We start from the raw sequence: 18,441 nt of genomic DNA on the forward strand, positions 1-18,441 counted from the left end.
CAGAGGCCCGGGGGTGGGGGGGCTGACGCTGTGGGACGGAGCCACCACATATGACAGGCGCCAACGACGTCCAGAGGCTCCGGGTTTAGGGTTCAATAGCAGGCGGGAGCTGCCGTGCTTCTCCTGACCTACATCTTCCACCCGAGTCGCTAACCCTTGCCGTTCACACCATGACCCGGCTCGCGGCCTAGCCCGACCCGTCTGCTAGCCGGGGCCCCCGGCGGCCAGCCCGCCCTCGCCCGCGCAGGCCGCCAAGCTGACGGACACGGACGCGGGCATTCGGGGCGGCCGCGGGCCACACTCCGTCAGCCCCTTCGGGAATCTCACCACTATTCTGTGAAAAGCCCGAATATTTTCCCTCATGTTCCAGATTGGGAAACTGAGGCTCACAGGGGCAGAGTCCCTTGCACGGGGAGTCGCGGGGCAGAGCTGACCGGGGCGGCCCCGGGGCCTGGGGCTTGCTGAGCTCAAGGCCCTGCGCACCGTGGCCAGCATCTCTGGGCCCTGCTGGCTGCCCGCTAGGCCCGCCGCGGACTCGAGTGGGGTTCGCTGCCGGAGCGGGGCAGTTACCTGCTGCAGTTGTTCTCGAAGTCCGTCCCATGCTGACACGACTGAAGCCAGGTTTCCTGTGCTCTGCTCCCGTGCCCACTGCCGTCTGTCCCCCACCCGACGTCCGCTCTCTCACCAGCCTGCCCATGATGTGTAGCGTTATCCTGGGCTAAAATCCTCAAGGGGTATGACCTTGGCTGTCTACACTGACCACAAAAGCGGTGGAGCGCCTGCCTTCGGCCCAGGGCGTGACCCCAGGGTCCCGGGATCGAGTCCTCCATCAGGCTCCCTGCAGGGAGCCTGCTTCTCCCTCTGCCTGTGTCTCTGCCTCTCTCTGTGTGTCTCTCATGAATAAATAAATAAAATCTTAAAAAAAGAAAAAAGGCACAAAGCCTGGGCAGTGCTAGGCCTTGGAAACGGGTCCTACAGTGTTGTTAGAACTGATTGGCGGAGGTGAAGTCCGACACTCCAGGCTGAGTTAACGGTAGGAGCAAAGACATAGAGGAAAAATTCATGGCATGTGTGTGCAACAGAAAGTGGGATGCGTGGGAGGAAGTCGAGGCTTAATTAAAAAAAAAAAAGTGAGGTCAGGTCATTACAGAATTGCATGCCACCAGCGTTTACTAGGTAGGCGATGCAGAGCTGGGCCCGCCGCCCCTCCTTGCTGAGAACCAACATCCGGGCGGTTGGAAGGTTGGCTCAGCCCTCGGGGACCCGGGGCCGGGTGAGCGAGGCTGAGGGGCAGAGCAGGCCGCGTGGTGGCCCCGGGGACGGTCCTCCCGCTGCAGGTCAGCTGCGAGGGCCTCGGGAAGTCGGCGAGCCCCCCTGCTTTCCCAGCTGGGGCTAGCTGCGTGCAAGGGGCGCCATACCCAAGCCCCACTAGGCTCAGCCTCCCTTACCACCTGCCCCCATCGGAGTTGCTAGCGGAGCCTGGGGGGTTTCGGAGGCTGAAGGGCCCGAGGCAGGCCCGTCCTAGGACATGGCGGGGAGGTCAGGGGCCGGGAGCCTGGAGCAGGCCTTTCTCTCCTGGCTGTGCCCGGGGACACCGGGGACACTGGGGACACCGACACCCCGTTCTTGGCCAGCATCCAGGGCAGGGCTCTGGCTGCCCACTTTGGGGCGCCGCCGGGTCACCCCAGCTTTAACAGCCAGCCACTCAGCCCCCGAGTGCACAGCCCCTGAGCAGGCCTGCGGAGGGACAGAGGCCCGCGAGGACACGGTCGCCCCCCAGGGCCACGCCGTCTAGCATGTGGATCCCGGATCCCGGCCCCGGGGGCTTAACTGTGACCCGGAACGTCTCTGAATTAAATAAAATTAAAAATCCAGGTCTGCGGTCGCACCAGCCTCGTGTCAAGGGCTCGACAGCCTCGCCGGGTGGGGGCGACTGTCCCCGGTGCACAGATGTGGCCTTTGCCATCGATGCACACATTTGTGTCCTTCCTCCCGCTCTCGCCTAGACTCCAGCCGTTTCTGCTCCCACCAGCAAAAGCCTTGGGCGCTCCAGCGACTGCAAACGGTGCTTTTTTCCCCCCTCAGGACATGAACAATTCAAAAGCAGGTGACCCTCTCCTCTTATAACCTGGGAAGCAGCTCAGTGGAGACGCCGGCACTAGTTCTGGGCCGCATTGCGTTTGCTCGCCTAGCCACGTCTCCTAAACCTCGTCACACCTAAATTCTTAATCTGTCTCGGCCCCAAAACGTCCACGGCAACTCATTGAATCGTGCGTCTCATCTTTGTTATGAAAAGCCCCCGGGGAAATGGCCTTCCGTTCAGTTAAGCGTCCTGCCCGGTCCCCCAACAGCCTCTGCTCTGCTGGTGGCTGGTTCCCGGCCCACGCCTGCCCGCTGTGCCCTCTCCAACCTTCGGGCGGTGCAGGTGGCCTGCTGCTGCCCCACGTAGGGTACAGATGTCACGGGGAGGCGGCTGTCCAGCCAGGGACTGTATCCCCCAGCCCTCCCTGCACCCCGGGTTTGGCACTGACCTTGTTATACCATCTGCTGGCGTCAGGGAAGGAATTTGAGGATGAAAAGGGAATCAGCACTGGGCAGTGTCTATGGCAACCGTAAGAAACGTGCGGGTGCACACCAAATTCTCTGACTTCCGGAGGGCAAACTCGAGTTCCCTCCCACACCCATCTCCCTCGTGAGTCTCACTACTTTTCTCTCCCCTGACCAGCTGCTCCAGCTATCCCGCTGCCACGGAGCCAGCCCAGGGGCCTGCAGCGTAAGACATCAGGGTGGAGAAGCCGGCCCGGTGTAGCAGGAATCTCCGATGTTTACAAATTATCCAAGGTGTAATGTTTGTGCTTAAGCTGCCCGGTTATGGGCTGATTTGCTGATGATCCACTTTAGAGCTTTGAAAAATAGGTACTTTCATATTTCTGTACTTGTGTTTCGGGAAAGCCCTAAAATTCAATAGTCCTCTTGCATATCTCAAAGACTAGTAACTGCTGGTTTTAGGTCAGCACATTTTTTTTGCAGACTGTCTAAAAAAACAAAAAACAAAACAAAACAAAAAAACAACCCTTACTTTTCTATAAAACTAAGTTTCTTTGCCACTTATTAGATTTGTAGCTGATTCTTTCAGAGCTGACTTTCACCTTGACCCGTAACAATAGAAGAATATGAATTTTTTGGAAGGCGGTAGCACTGCCTTTCCTGGACAGAGCCTAGCTCTTCCACCAAGAACAATCTAAGAAATATTGCAAATCTGATGCATATGATTAAAGTAACTCCCCTACAACCTTTTCTTTCTTTCTTTCTTTTGATTTATTTTTCTAGGTTTGAGTGCACCTGCCTCTGGCAGTTATTAAATCTGGTGCCACTCATATCCTCCATCTGATCACAAAAAAAGTGCATCGCAAGACGGTGTCCTTGTGCTCTGGTGAGACCCATCTTCAGACGGACACTCGGGTCCATGGCGAGGCAAGGGACGGGACGGGATGGATGCCAACTGGGGTGGGCCTTCCTGTGGCAGAAAGCACGTGGGGCACGGCAGTCACCACATATAGTGGGTCCCCTGGTGATTTCCGCAGGGTCCTGAGCAGCCATTTCAGACAGTGGCTATGGAGCAGGCTCGTCCCAGCTCAGGCTCAATTATAGCTCAGATTATTTTTATTTCTAAGCAACCAAGAGAAGCAGGACCTGGGTCTCTCTCTTCATGTGGATTTTATTTTTTCCAAAATGGAATAGCCACGAAGATAAGTAAGTGCTGTAACAGCAAGAGAGCATGGTTTCTTCCAAAATGAGGATCATATTCAGAGCATCCCACATCAAGACACCTGGGGTCTGGCAAAAGGTCAGAGTTCCAGAAAACGGAAGCGACCTAATTAAATAGCCCCTAAATAATTCAATTTCATGGGTAAGCGGTATAGTTTTTAAAGGGTTCCAAGGAAGCCAGATCCCTCTGTAGACATGCTGAGTCTTGTCGCTTGCCTGGTTGTCCCCATCGTCGTGTTCCGGATGGTCCTGGATGCTGCACCCCAGCCGGGGGTTCTTAACGTGTGGCTCCCGGCACAGCTGCATCACGGTCACTTGTGTGGATGATATAAAATTAGGATTCCCGGGCCCCACGAGTCTGAGGGTGTGGGACAGGGGATCTGAGTTTCCAAGCGGGGGACCTGATTCTTCTGCTCACTGACGCCTGCGATCACCTGCCCTCGGCGCTCCCTGGAAAGGCCCAGGTGCTCTTCAGAGCAGGGCACTGCAGCCCCCCCGCCGCCGAGGCCCCCCGCCGCCTGTGGCTTGTAACCGCTGGCTCCACAGTGGGGTCCTGCGGGGGCACCTGTGGGCCCCAGCTCCCCGGCCGTGGGGCCAAGCCACCGTCCTGCATTTACGTTTTGACAAGCGCACCCTCTTTTTCTCTGCAACCCCTGCAGATCTCACGTGAAAATGAAAAAATCACCGGCGCTGAACTTTACCAAAGCAGGTTGCAAGCAGCTTTTTTAGCCACTGATTCAGACGCCACAAAGGTCAGCGGCGGCGGCTGGGTGCTGGGCCAGTGGGGCTCCCCTGTCCTTTCACCCTTAAAGGGAAACACCATTGAGCTAACCTGATGACGTATCTGTCTTTATTTTTAAAAAAAGAAAAAAGAAAGCTCTATCTTGTTAACAGAACTGAACTACTCTTGAGCTTGGAGCCTCATTCTTCCAGCTTGTACACGAATCTGTTGAGAACTTCGTACTCAATGGTAAGGTCGACCGACTGGTTATCGTCGTGGCACAGTTTGCTTTGTGACGCATGTATACTTGAGAAACCTGATTTGATTTTAGCTCCCGAAAATAATTAATGAGGGCCCCTGGGTTCTGGATCTACATCCATGTCTAACGTGGTTCACTAAAAATAGACCACAGTCCAGGTGTTGGGATTTCTGGACCCGCTTCCACTGATTACCTGTATTTTGATATTTATGGGACTAGGCAATTCCCAGATATTTCAGCTCCACTCTTCCAGTCTTTGGAAGAAAAAAAGAAACTAACGACGACGATGATAGAATCTCCTCCCCTCCAGAGAATTAGCGGGGAGACGAGAGATGGAAGAAAGCAAATGGAAATGTTCGAATTAGGGAAGATGTAATGAAAAGCCAGGTGTGAATCGGAACAGCAGTTGGCGAGATAGGGGGGACGGTGGTGAAGAGGACACGTGTGTGGCTAGGGAGCACGTAAACCGAGCGGCACGCAGCCTTTCAAGAAAAGTTTTAAGCCCGTTTCCACAGTGGATAAGGCCAGAATGTTGGCACGTTACAGAAAGGGACGTGCCAAGACTCTGAATAAATTCTAATGGAAATAGCAATGGATCACCTTCTAGGATCATCTCAGAGGCCACGGCACTACAGGCAGCAGACTCCTCACAGCCCCTCTAGAGATGACACACACGTCCTTCAGCCAGACACAAAAACAAATCAGAACGAGATTCGTTTCTATACTCACAACCTAACACCCTTCGGGATCTGAATGCTATGCCCGCCTAGAGCAAAGAGCGAAACTGGAAAACTGTAGAGCGTGAAAGGACTCTGAGGAAAGAAGACCAAACAGGGTCCCCAGGAGGGCCGAGAAGCTCTGGTGTACGTATGGTGACGCCGTTTAAGCCCTCGTCTATGCTAACCACCATCTGTAAGTGGAGACCCCAGTCTGGTGGACGTGGTGATAGTTCTCACCAGCAGCACCTTGCTCTTCTTTTCTTTCTCTTCTCTTTCTTTTCTTTTTTCTTTTCTTTTTTTTTTTGCTAGACATGTCATGTCTTTCTTTTCTACTTATAGAGTGAAAAGGAAGCCTGCTAATGGAACGAGTCTTTCCCCCCTGGCTCTGACACTGTAGTCTGCATTGCCCAGCTTGCACCCTGCTCCTTGAGTCATCTCTCAGCGCATTCCGGAGACAGGAGACCCTGGATTAATCCGTAGAGACCCAACGTGGTGGCAGGCCGCCTCCTCTGGGACTTGCAGTTCCATCTCCCATAACCCACGGGGTGGTGCCAACAAGACACCTGGCCAGCACGTGGGAGACACCCTGCGGGCATGTCTGTCTCTTCGCCTTTGCATTGTGCTGTGCCTGTTGTTACTCATGGAAGGAGTGTGGTGGGATGAGGACACCACACTGGCTGGGGGTGCTGCCAGCAGGGAAAATGTTGGATCTTGAGCCTCGCTGCCCCATTTATATCACTGGACACCCTCTACTGTTATCTCAATTTTGCCACCTGGGGGTGGAGGGAGCAGTGTTTGCTACACGGGAGGTGGCTGTTGCAACCATTTGGATGTGACCTGGGGCCGCCAGGGACACATGCATGAGTGAATCCCGTGGAAGCAAGGACCGTGAATGGAGGCAGCGGCTCCGACGGGGTGTGCCTTAGAATAGGTGCTGGAGTGGCCGAGTCTTCCCGGTGGTGACACAGACCTGGGCGGTGCCGGTATCCAGTGACCGAGTGAGGGACACACGGGGCTTTGTCTTCGCAGCCTTTTTCTGTCGTGGCTCACTGCAGTGGCTTGAACGGCATGGATTCTTTTTTTCTGTTTTTTTTTTTTTTTTAAAGATTTTATTTAGAGAGAGAGATTTTTATTAGAGAGAGAGAGAGGCAGAGACACAGGCAGAGGGAGAAGCAGGCTCCATGCACCGGGAGCCTGATGTGGGATTCGATCCAGGGTCTCCAGGATCGCGCCCTGGGCCAAAGGCAGGCGCCAAACCGCTGCGCCACCCAGGGATCCCTTTTCTGTTCTTTTAAAGAGAATTTAGCAATTTGTGGAATTTCTTTAGTATCAAGCACTTCGGTAATAGCTCATCGACAAAGGGAAAGTTCCATTGTGAGTCGTTTCGTTTTTGTAGGAAAGCAGAACAGCATCGATTTGTTCTTTTGCTCTATTTTCAGGATACTCCCTCCCTAGAGATTCGTTTTTAGGTGTCACGCTTCCCCTCCCTCCCTCTCTCTGGGGTGTGAGGGAAGCTCTGCATATGCGCCCGAGAGACTTCTCGGAGGTGATAAATGCGAGCTTCAGTCTCCCATTCACAGGCAGCGGCTGAGAAGCCAAGAAGCGGGCGAGGGGGCGGAGCTGAAGGTGACAGATTGATGGAGATAAGGAGAAATGCACTTGGAAAGGAAGGGAGGAGCGAACCAGGCAAGAGTTGTAAGAACTGGGGAAGCAGGTCTAAATTGGATCTCGAGGTGGCGGGGTGACAGCCAAGTTTCCTATGGGGGAGTGAGTCGCTAGGCTGCCACGTTTGAGGCAGCCTGGAAATTCTGAAACATGAGAATCCAAAAAAGCCAGAGAAGGGGGATAATCTCCAAAGGGGCAGGAGGCGAGGCTGGGCCTCCTCTGGAGCCGTTTGCTGGGTTCCTGTTGTGATTTGATCAGAACCGTCGGTTTGTCTGCAGAGGATTAGTTGCATGTCAGCCCCGTGAGGGATACCTGGTCTCAGAGAGCTGACCGCCGGGCCCCGGCGTGAATCTGGGGTTTCCAAGGCCCCTCCTTGTCTTCCACAGGGTGCCTGTTTTCGGGCTCCATGGCTTACGTCAGCTCAGCCTCCACTGGCTCCTGGAAGTTGCTAGAAAGGGATGATGCAAGTGATCTACCCCCTTCAAATGTCACTGCCTCACAAAGACATCCTTCTCTTCACCCCAACCCACGTGGGCTTAAAGGAACACCAATCGGCAATCTCCACGGACACCTGGTACCCCTGGTCTCCAGGTTCACTGGCTCTCTGGGCTTCCATGGGCTCTGTCCTTGTGTCCCCCACGGGAGACACCCGCTGTTCCGGCACCTGCTGTCCCCTGGGCTGTGTCGCCCTCTGGGTAGTCAGAGGCTCCAAGCAGGGGAGCCGGCCCAACAGCTCAGCACTCCGCCTAGCTCCAAGGTTCCTAGTAGGACCCAAACGAAATATCCAAAGTGCCCTGGAAAGCAATACAAGCACAACCCAGATGCAGAACTGGTCTTAAAAAAATTTAAAAAAGCACCTCTTCTTGCTTTTGCATGTCTCTACGCCATGTGTGTATATTTAGCTGCACGAGCCCTTGAGTGCATCTCACCACGCAGATCTGCAGAGTTCCTGATGCCTCGTCTTTTGAATAGTTCTTTCTCTGCCACCCTGAAAGTGTCATAGTGTTCAGACCCCAATTAGTACGATTGTGCGTTTACACATGGTGGTCAGCTCTTCCCTGTAAACAGAAGTTAAGAGCAGCACGTATTGAACCGAACAGGAGCTGGAGAACGTGCTTCTGTAACGAGTACCTTGTATCATCAGCCTTAGCATCCTCGGAACAAATTGAATCCACTAATCCCCACAAGGCCAAAAGATGAACTATCTTATTTTTTAAGACAAAGATGAACTCAGTGTCAGGGTAGTGCAAGAATATTATTGCCATTTCTTTTATTATCATATATAATACCTTTCCGCTGAAAAGCCGAGAGACATTTTACAAAATCTGACAGTGATCCTCACAACATCCCTCCGGGCCGAGTAGGCTTCATTACAAACAATAAATAATAACCGCCCTTTATTTTGAAACGTCTCCCGCAGAAGTGATTACCAGCAGGATGGAGAGTCCTGATGCGTGGGTTCTGAAGGGCGTCTGTTTCCCGGGAGTTGGAGACGACAGCAGGTTCCCGCGGGTCTCTGTCAAAGTTGTTTTGATTCAAAAAGCTGGTTGCATCGGGACGACTCCAGTGCACCGGAAAAGTATCTGTCGTAATTACCAGGCATTTACTCTCAGGTCGAAAGAAGTTTAGACCATGGTTATATTACCTAAGGTAGATACGGGAGGTGACCCAGTTCACTGACTCCCGGGAGATCTGCCACCTGCTAAGAACCACCTACCGGCCTGTCTTCCAACTGAGTTCTCCTGGTTTAGGGTCTGGTTGTTGTTGTTGTTGTTGTTGACTAGTGTTGTCAGTCACACTGCCTGGCCTCCTTTCAGAGCTTCCTCAGGCAGGCACCTCATCGTAAGGCCCCCGTGGGGAACGGGCCCTGGGCACGTCATATTTGATACCAGGCGTCCTCCTCTCCCCGGCATCAGAGGCTGCACACCCTGCTGGACGCCTGGCCCAAAGGCAGTCAGCGACTGAGGCGCGAGCTGGGCACAGAAGCATAACCTGAGCCAAGTCAACGGTGTCTCCTGGGCACTGCAGGTGGGAGGTGCCAAGGGAATAAGGGGTCAGCGATGGGGCAAGAAGATGCCGGGGTCGGGTTGGGATGGGGCTAGGTCACGAGTGACTGTAAAACGATCCGTGAGCTGTGGCTGTGAGTGAGCAGACGCTTCAAGACGGAGAAAGACGCGGAGATTAGAGAGCAAAGAAGCCAGTTCCGAAGAGGAGACAACAGAGGCGAGTGGAGAAGAGGTGGTGCCCCATAGACTGTGGCGAAGATGCACCATGGCCAAAGACTCCAGAGAAATCTTGGGTTAAGACCCACCCTTCTGCTTGGGCTCCAAGGCTTGAGCTTGAACCCCACTCTGGCTCCTCTTTCTGTATCCCTGGGGCCATTTCTTTGTCCTTTATCCCACTTGTATGTCCCCAGTACCTGGACCAGAGAGTTCCTTAGGACGGTGGCCTTTCCAGTCTGAGATGGAGAATCAGATTTGTTGCTGCATCCACTTCCCCGGGCACGGATACAGCCACAGTCATTCACTTACAAAAAGAAAAAAACAAACCCTTCTTCGAGTATATTGTTCAACAATCTTTGAGGTCAGTGCTCGGTAGATAACTCCTCAACGGGCGCATTGCGAGCTGCCCAACAAGCTTAGTTGTACCTGATGTAAACGGTAGGAGGATGGGGGTGGAGTGTGCAATCCCAGTGCACGCTCTTCCCAAGCGCTTGTTTCTGTCCTACCCAGTTACGTTAGCGTCCGAACTCACACTCAGAACAAGTCTGTTATATGTTACTCTTCTCCTCAAACGCCCCTTCCAGGATCACTTATTTTCTTTGGCCGTCTAACATTCCAGAGCCATGGGACTATCTCTCTCATTGTCGTTCTCTGGCTTTGATCAATTTGTTTTTTAATTGCTGAATATAGCTGTCACTTTTGAGAAATAAAACTGGAAGGACTCCTATAAAGTGTTCACCATTTCATTCATGTTTATTCTCCTTCACAGTATTTTGTTAAACAATTAAATTACTGTTAGCAAATGGCAATTGCGGGGCATAAAATGCAAATGTCTATGATATCAAAGAAGTTTATCTTGCTGATAGATTTTAAGTGCTTATTGTCGATCGGTCCTTTTCTTCTAGAAACAAAAAGATAATAAGGGTGCCTATTACGTTCCACTTAGATTAATTAATGCGTTTATTCAAGAAATTCTGGTGGTGTCATGAGTTAATGATACGGAAAGATGGTGATTTGGGAGCATATGGTCAGTGTGAAAGATAGCTGCCCAGGCACAGAGCGGGCTAAGATTGAGTGGCCCAATGTCTGGGAACCATTACTTCTTGTCTCTTTAGAGAGGGAAGCCCTCTTGAGCCATGACTAGTTGAAATCCCTCACATTTCCTTGAGGAAAGGAATAGTTTGGGCATCCGTGAGCTCTCATGTTTTTCTCAGCAATAACCTGAGAAACTTATTCTTCCTTCATGTCTTCCTTGTTTTACCAGTGTCTATTTTTCAAAGATGTTTTAGTTCTTAATTTATTGAAAACTTTTATTAAATACATACTTAATGAGCCATTGGAGCTCCTGATGAGCACGAGAGAACAATCCTTAGCACACAGGCTTTAAAGAATTTCAGTTAGTTAAAAAAAAAAAAAAAAAGTAATATTTCAGCCATTTTGTACACATTTTTCTCCTGGGGTGTTTGAGATATTGAAAATTTCTGTCCCTACCTTCTGATATTTCTAGAGACTACCAGGGTGGGAACAACTGTCTCTGTGTTCTTTCAGATTTCTCAGGGCGGCCTTGGTATCAAATATGCAGGCCCACAGTCAGCTCCGGTGTGGGATGGCAGTAATGTGGTCATTACATCTTAGATCTTCGTGTCCTTTCTTGCTCGTGGAATCTTGACTTGATTGGTTCTTCTCCAGGGCACATTGTTCCAGCAGAGGCTGACCTCTCATCAACTCCAAGGAAGTTGGAAAAAAAATTAATCAAAGCCAGAGAACGATAATGAGCGGTAGTTCCATGGATCTTGAATGTTAGACAGCCAAAGAAAGGACGTAATCCTGGAAGGGGTGTTGGAGGGGAAGAGTAACATATAACAGACCTGTTCTGAGTGTGAGTTCGGACGCTAATGTAACTGGCTGGGACAGAAACAACTTCAATTTGTGTGAAATTTAAGAAACAGTGAAAAGGACTATAAGGGAATGAAGTGAAACTGAATGGGGAAAATCAGAGAGGAAGATAAACCATGGGAGTCTCTTAACTCTGGGGAAAAAAACTGAGGATTGCAGAGGGAAGGTAGGTGGAGGGATGGGTTACTGGGTGACAGGCATTAAGGAGGGCACATGGTATGATGAGCACTGGCTGTTACACACGACTAATGAATTACTGAAAACTACATCTGAAACTAATGATGTATATTATATGTTGCAAAATCGATTTAAAATTTTAAAAAATTCTAAAAATAAACTAGCTTAGGCCTCATCCCCCTTTGCTTTTTTTCTTTTTAAATATTTTAAAGTTCATTTACTTGTTTTTAGTAATCTCCGTAGTTAATGTGGGGCTTGAGGCCACCACCATGAGATCAAGAGTCACACACGCTTCTGACTGGGCCAGCCAGATGCCCCCGCCCCACTGTGCTTTTAAATGATTTGGCGTGGTTGCTTCCTGCCTCTATCAAGGAGAAATGAGGGGAAGCCTGCCAACTTAGACCAATCATGGTAAGTTTGCGACAGAGGTTGGCCTAGCAAGAGGCTAATAGGGAAACTTTATGGAATTCTTTCTTCGTTCTTAAAATAAAATGGAAAGAAGAGAAGATATTTTTCTTTCTCCTCGTCTTGCTTATGGGGGTGCTATATAATGATCTGATAGCTGGAGCTGCTGCAGTCATTTTGTGACCATAGGGGGACTGCTAACACATTGGCAACTGGCAGGCTGGACGGATGGAAGGAATCTTGGCCCTGATTGATCATTTATTAAGCAACTTTATTAACTCATTCTGGAACTTCTCTGCCTCTGGATTATTTTCTTTTTTTGGATGATGCATCTTAAGTTCCTTCTAGCTGCATTTTTCTAGATATTTCTGTTCCTTGAAGCTGAAAGTACGTGATGATAGTTTTCAAAATATTAGCAATAAACGTACTCATGGAATCTCAGAGTTGGGAGCAGCTTGAAAAATAATCTATCCAATTATACAAATTAAAAGTTTGAGGGGGCAACCTATAATTGCCATCAGATGCTGTGACAGTAGGCTTGCACTGACACCCCGAGATTATCACAATGACCTAAGAGGAGGTATATTATCTCTAAGAGGAGACCTGTTATGAACTGAATTGTACCACCCCACACCTTCTCCCGCATTTACACATTGAAGCTCTAACCCCAAATGTGATTAGATTTGGAGACAGGACTTCTAAAGAGGTAATTGCAGTTAAATAAGGTCATCACAATGGGGCCTGAACCCAATATGACTGGTGTCCTTACAAGAAAAGGAAGAGACACCATGGATGCCCATGCAGAGGAATGCCCAGTGAGGACGCACAAGAAGGTGGCCATCTACAAGCTTAAGAAAGAGGCCTCCTCAGACCCGCCATCATGTCGATGTTGGACTTCTAGACTCTAGAACTGTGAAAAAATTAATTTCTGTTGTTTAAGCCACTTGGTCTGCAGTGTATTATTATGAGAGCCCCAGCAAACTAATATAAGATCCAAACAAGATTGCTTTAAATAAAAGGCACCTTTATTATCCCATATGACATAGACAGTTCTAGACTTAGGACATTTCCAAGGCTGATTAATTAACAGCTCAGTAATGTGAACAAAGACCCAAACTCTTTCCATTTTCCAATTCTGTCATCTTCAGCACCCTGACTTTTAACCCCTAGGGTGTCCATGCCCAGATGCAAGAGAGCTGTATCAGCTCCCGTGCTGCTGCCACTCACAGCTGTTTAAGAAGCAGAAAAACCAGCTTCGCCTCATGCAAATCTATTTGGGTGAAGAAGCTTCTCCAGAGCTCCCCCCTCCCCATAGTCCTTTGGTTATGTCTTGTTAGTCAGAATTGTGTCATGGGCTTTTGCCTAAGTAACCCCTTCAAGGAGAATGGGGTCACTGTGATGGCTTTAGATCCATTGTGAATCTCTCCTGGGGGGCGGGAGGGGGCTCAGCCTCCCCCGAAGCATGTGGCTCCTTGGTGTCTGCTAGCTACGAATTATGGGATGGGAAGAGGGGACAAGTCTTGGACAACAACCAACAAGGTCCCTGTTGTGTGTGTGTTCCATTTCCCGTTTTGATCCCAAGTACTCGCCCGACACATCATGTGGTTTGTAAACTTGCCAGGGCAGGGAGGACCACAAGGGACACCCCCCAGGCTTCCCCAGCTCTCTTTGACCTTATTCCATGCTTACTAAGCAGTTTTCTCATGATTGATTAGGCTACCTAACTACCTGGATGTCTGGTAGGAAGTGTCCTGGGTAGCGGCTGATGTAATCCGTGGAGGAGAGGGGTGTATCACATGTTTTAAATTAATAGCTTCATGTTCTGACCTCACGTCACAGTCCTAGGTGTGTCACGACGGTAAATACTTTGTTCTTGTGTGCTGGGCACTCCAGGAGATGCGAGATATTCAGAAATGAAGAGGATGCTGCTCCGAGGGCCTCTCTCGGTTGGAAGCTCAGAGTCCCAGAGGTGGCTGTTGGGGTCACCTTTGAGGGAGCACATGCCAGACACGGGGTCAAGTGCTCTCCAGGTTGCATGGCTGTGCTCACTGTCACTTTCTGATTTCATTACCTAGGATTCCTCTTCTCACTCCTTCTGCTCCTGCCACTCTGGTCCACGAACTCTCGAAGTAACACTTTTGGGAGTAATTTCTAACCTGGAATACGTTTCCCCCAGGGATCCTTGTGGCTAATTCTCTTATCCCTTTTCAAAAATTGGCTCACAGGTTACCTTCACAGAGAGGCTATGGAAGCTTCCAGTGTCCCGACGCTTCCCATCGCCCTTTTCTGCCTAGCCTTTTGCCACAGCCGATGTGACCACAGGGCATGCTGTGTACTTCACACACGGCTTTTATTTATCGCCAGTCTCCCCCTACCAGAATATAAGGTCCTTGAGGGCAGGGATTTCTGTCTGTTTCCCTAATGTCTACAGTAGCACCTGACACATAGTGGGATCCCCAAAAAACACATTTATTAATAAATGAATCATCTCCAATACGTAGAATTGTTACTCATACGAATTGCTCTTGATTACAGAGCAAGGACACGGTGGAGCTAAGACTTGATTCCAAGGCTTTCCAATGGTAGAGCACACCTGAAATGCCCCATATCCTTTTGAGTCCATAAATCTGCAAAGACACATAGCAGACCCTGGGTCATGGTAACCCTTGGAGACCCGGCTTCCACGGAGACCTCATGGAGGTAGAAATCACACCAGCAAAGTGAAGAGGGAACATTTAATATGAAGAATCGTAAGCTTGCAAAAGGTAATCAACAACTAAAAGGTGTAAAAAGGGCCCCCGAGAGGTAGAGAGGCACTAAGTAGAGAAAACACTGCTTCCCCTAGGCTGAGAGAGAGCGTCCAAGAAGGCACTTCCAGGCACCAAGGAGCAGCTCCCCCGTCACCCCCCGGGCCGAGTGGCTCCCTGGCGCCCCCCAGTCTTGCAGGAGGTGGCTGAGGCCGGCCACTGGTCACCGCAGGTGCCAAGCGGGTTGATGGCCTAGTGGAAACCTCACACCAGGAGTGAAGTAAGGAAGATCTCTGCCTCCTGTTCTGGCCCTTGCGGAGCCCCTCTAGTACCCTCGGTTGGCAGAGCGGCCGTGGTCTAGCCCGCAGAGGAGAAGGGTTCACAGGGACCTGCTCCAGCATCACGACACAGCAAAGAAGGGCGCACCGGGAACCGTGAGGCGATCCACGAGTGACCGGCCCACCAGCCAAAGATCGCCCGAGAGGCGGTGGGGGGCAGCCCTGGCCCTCCCGTCATTCCTCTCCACGACGTGGGAAGTTCACGGTCTATGACCTGCCTTAGCCGCTCGTGTACATTTTCTTCCCATGTAAGTTGGAGAACGGATGCTGCGGTCCTTGTCGGTCCGCTCAGGATTTTCACGTCACCAGGTGGGGAGGCAGATGATTCGGCCGAGGAAAGCAAGATTTTGGTGAATACAGCCTACCCTTGTTTTCTTCCACAATTAATGTCTTGTCGGTCTCTTCGTGCACTTGAAGGAAGGACTGGAGAGCTCCCATTTCTGCTGCTCACACCGCCGCGCCCTCTGTGACCTCCTAGGCCCTGGGATTCGTGGGTGGGCCCAGCGTATCCCTGCATCTCCTGTCGGAAAATAGAGACTGTTTCCTTCTGTGTGTGGACATACAGAGACTTGTGCTTTCCTCCTGGAGAGGGCTAGAAAACCTGCCTGAAACTCCTCAGTATTCTTTTAAGAAATATCAGTTTATTAAAGCTTCTCGTTCCTCAGCTCTGCGGGTCTTTCGCCTGAAAATATCGTGCCACGCTTCCTCCACGACGGTGGTTTCCTCGTGCTCAGGGTAAGGGTTCAGGATGTCATTTCCACGTCTGCTCCTCGTAGGCAGGCCGTTCATGATCTTGCTGCCCGGGCATCATCGTAACCTTTTCGAAAGCAGCAGAGCTTGTTTCAGGGGAGAGGTGAAGTCCATTAAAGACAACAGCTTCTCGCAGAGTCGGAGCTGGACTACAGTTTGGCTCAGACGGTCTTCTCATTGGTTTGGGGTTTTGGTCCATTGAAGGAAAGCTCTGATTACATCTTACAGCAGGCCCCTAGGCAAAAAATGTGCTTTATCTGCACAATGACGGTGGTTCCCTTTCCTTTGACCATGTCCCTGAAAGACACTGTACGCTAGGGAGCAGATGCTTCCTCTGGGGCGCCCCATCCTCCCACCTGCATCAGAGCACTTTGTACATCACAGAACTGCGAGGGAGGACGCTCGGGTGCCCTGTCTGATGTTCACGTATCCACTTCAGTACCTTCAGCAACAGCCTTGGATTTTGCAAACCCCAGGGTGGTCTCTGTATTAAGCACTTACAGACTCCAGATCCCAAAGTGAGGTGACGCCCCCAGAAATCCCTGCCCCATGCAGGGAAGGCCAGGTCTTTTGACTTTTTTTTTTTTTTTTTTTTTGGTCTTTTGACTTTAAAAGCTAGTTGAGGGATCCCTGGGTGGTGCAGCGGTTTGGCGCCTGCCTTTGGCCCAGGGCGCGATCCTGGAGACCCGGGATCGAATCCCACGTTGGGCTCCCGGTGCATGGAGCCTGCTTCTCCCTCTGCCTATGTCTCTGCCTCTCTCTCTCTCTCTGTGACTATCATAAAAAAAAAAAAAAAAAGCTAGTTGAGGAATAAGAAGGGAAACCATAGCCCGCGAATGTCGCAGGGCCCATTAGAAGGAAAGTAGGCTTGCTAGTGTCTGTGATTTGTTATCTGAAATAGTCTTAGAATGAGCCCCCCTCAATAAATGAGGGGAGAGGAGGTAAATAACTTGGATTTTTAAAACCATATACCTGTGAGCCTGGGGTTTGAGAAGGGCACACTGAAATGTTCTTTGCATGCATCCATATCACTAAAAATAATTTAAAAAGATTTTTTAAAATTTATTTATGATAGTCACACACACAGAGAGAGAGAGAGGCAGAGACACAGGCAGAGGGAGAAGCAGGCTCCACGCACTGGGAGCCCGATGTGGGATTCGATCCCGGGTCTCCAGGATCGTGCCCTGGGCCAAAGGCAGGCACCAAACCGCTGCACCACCCAGGGATCCCACTAAAAATAATTATATTGAAAAGTCACGCCCAGCCTTGGGAAAACATCATCCAAAAGTAAAGCAGACTTCCTTTGCCCTTTCATCTTTTGGGAGAGGGATTTGTCTACTGGAAGACCAGTCCAAGAGGACGGACCACTCTTAAGATGCCACTCTGTCAGTGTTTGAAGATTTCAAGACAAACTGAGAGTTTCCTGGTCAAACAAAAGAGTCCACGTGCTTTGTGGGCAAAACCATTGTACAAGGCAAGTCTTTTCCTTGATGAAAATGTAAGTTCCTTACTAAACTCCGATCTCCTCGAGGGTGGGCGCCGTAAACCCGTTTGCGTTGGTGTCCCTGATGCCGGCTCGGTGCGATCTACAGCCAAGCGATCAGCCAAGGACAGGGAGGAGGAGAAGGGAAAAGAAAGAACATGAAAGGAGGGGAGTGGAGGCAGGGAGAGGGAAGGGGAGGAAATTTCAGGCAGGTGCAGAGACGGAATGCAGCAGAAGGGAAGCCCTTCAGACAGGGGCGACCATGGCCAAGGGGGATTGTTTGCCCTTTCTCCCTCCAGTGTGTTTCTTCCTTCTTTGGGGTGATTTTTCTTGTCCTCCCAACACATTTTAGGGGGCCCCATCTGCTTTTCATAGCTTCCAAGCATACATTTTTACTGTAGTGAAAGCAGCAACGGGGGGTACCAGGCGGGGTCTCCTGACTCGTCCCTGCCTGACTGCGCCACCTCGCTGTCACGACACGGCTGGAGGGGAAGGTGGGCATCTTCGTGTCATGTAATCTCTCAGAGAATGAGGTACATGAGAGCTGGATAAATGTCTGTAAAGAAATTAAAGCTTTTCGGATGAAAAAAAAAAGGAGTCAAGTAAAGGTGAAGTTTTCTTAGAGACGATGCCCTCGATGCTCTTGACTGACAACAGGGTCTTTTGTGGGGATGCAAGTGACTTTTGAACTACTAACATTTGCAGGATGCTCACTTAAAACATTCTTAAGGCCTCCATTAAAAACAAATGCATTTCTTTGACTTTTATGTTTTAAAAAAAGCCTCAGTTTTAAGACTGTAATTGAGGATTAATTACACTGCCCTTTTCCATAGATCTCAAAATACCGTGCAGTTTTCCACATTTAGAGAAAGAATCTCAGTATTTGATTTTTTTTTAAAGATTTTATTTATTTATTCATGAGAGACACAGAGAGAGAGGCAGGGACACAGGCAGAGGGAGAAGCAGGCTCCATGCAGGGATCCCAACGCGGGACTCGATCTCGGGAACCTGGGATCATGCCCTGGGCCTAAGGCAGATGCTCCACCGCGGAGCCACCCAGGCGTCCCTCAGTATTTGATTTGAGTGGGTTTTCCTAGACCTTCTCTGATACTTCTGGTACAACCATCAGTGTATGACATTTATCAGTCAGGACTACCTCTTAGGAGTGACACTTCCTCGTGTGGCTTCAGAGAATAATAGATTGATTATTTTTAGGTGCTGACTCTATACCACGGGGTTATGATTGTGAGTGAAATGAAAATAGCGCACATGTCGTGTTCTGAATGTACCT

Source organism: Canis lupus, chromosome 12, assembly GCF_003254725.2.
Source record: "Canis lupus dingo isolate Sandy chromosome 12, ASM325472v2, whole genome shotgun sequence".
NCBI lineage: Eukaryota > Metazoa > Chordata > Mammalia > Carnivora > Canidae > Canis > Canis lupus.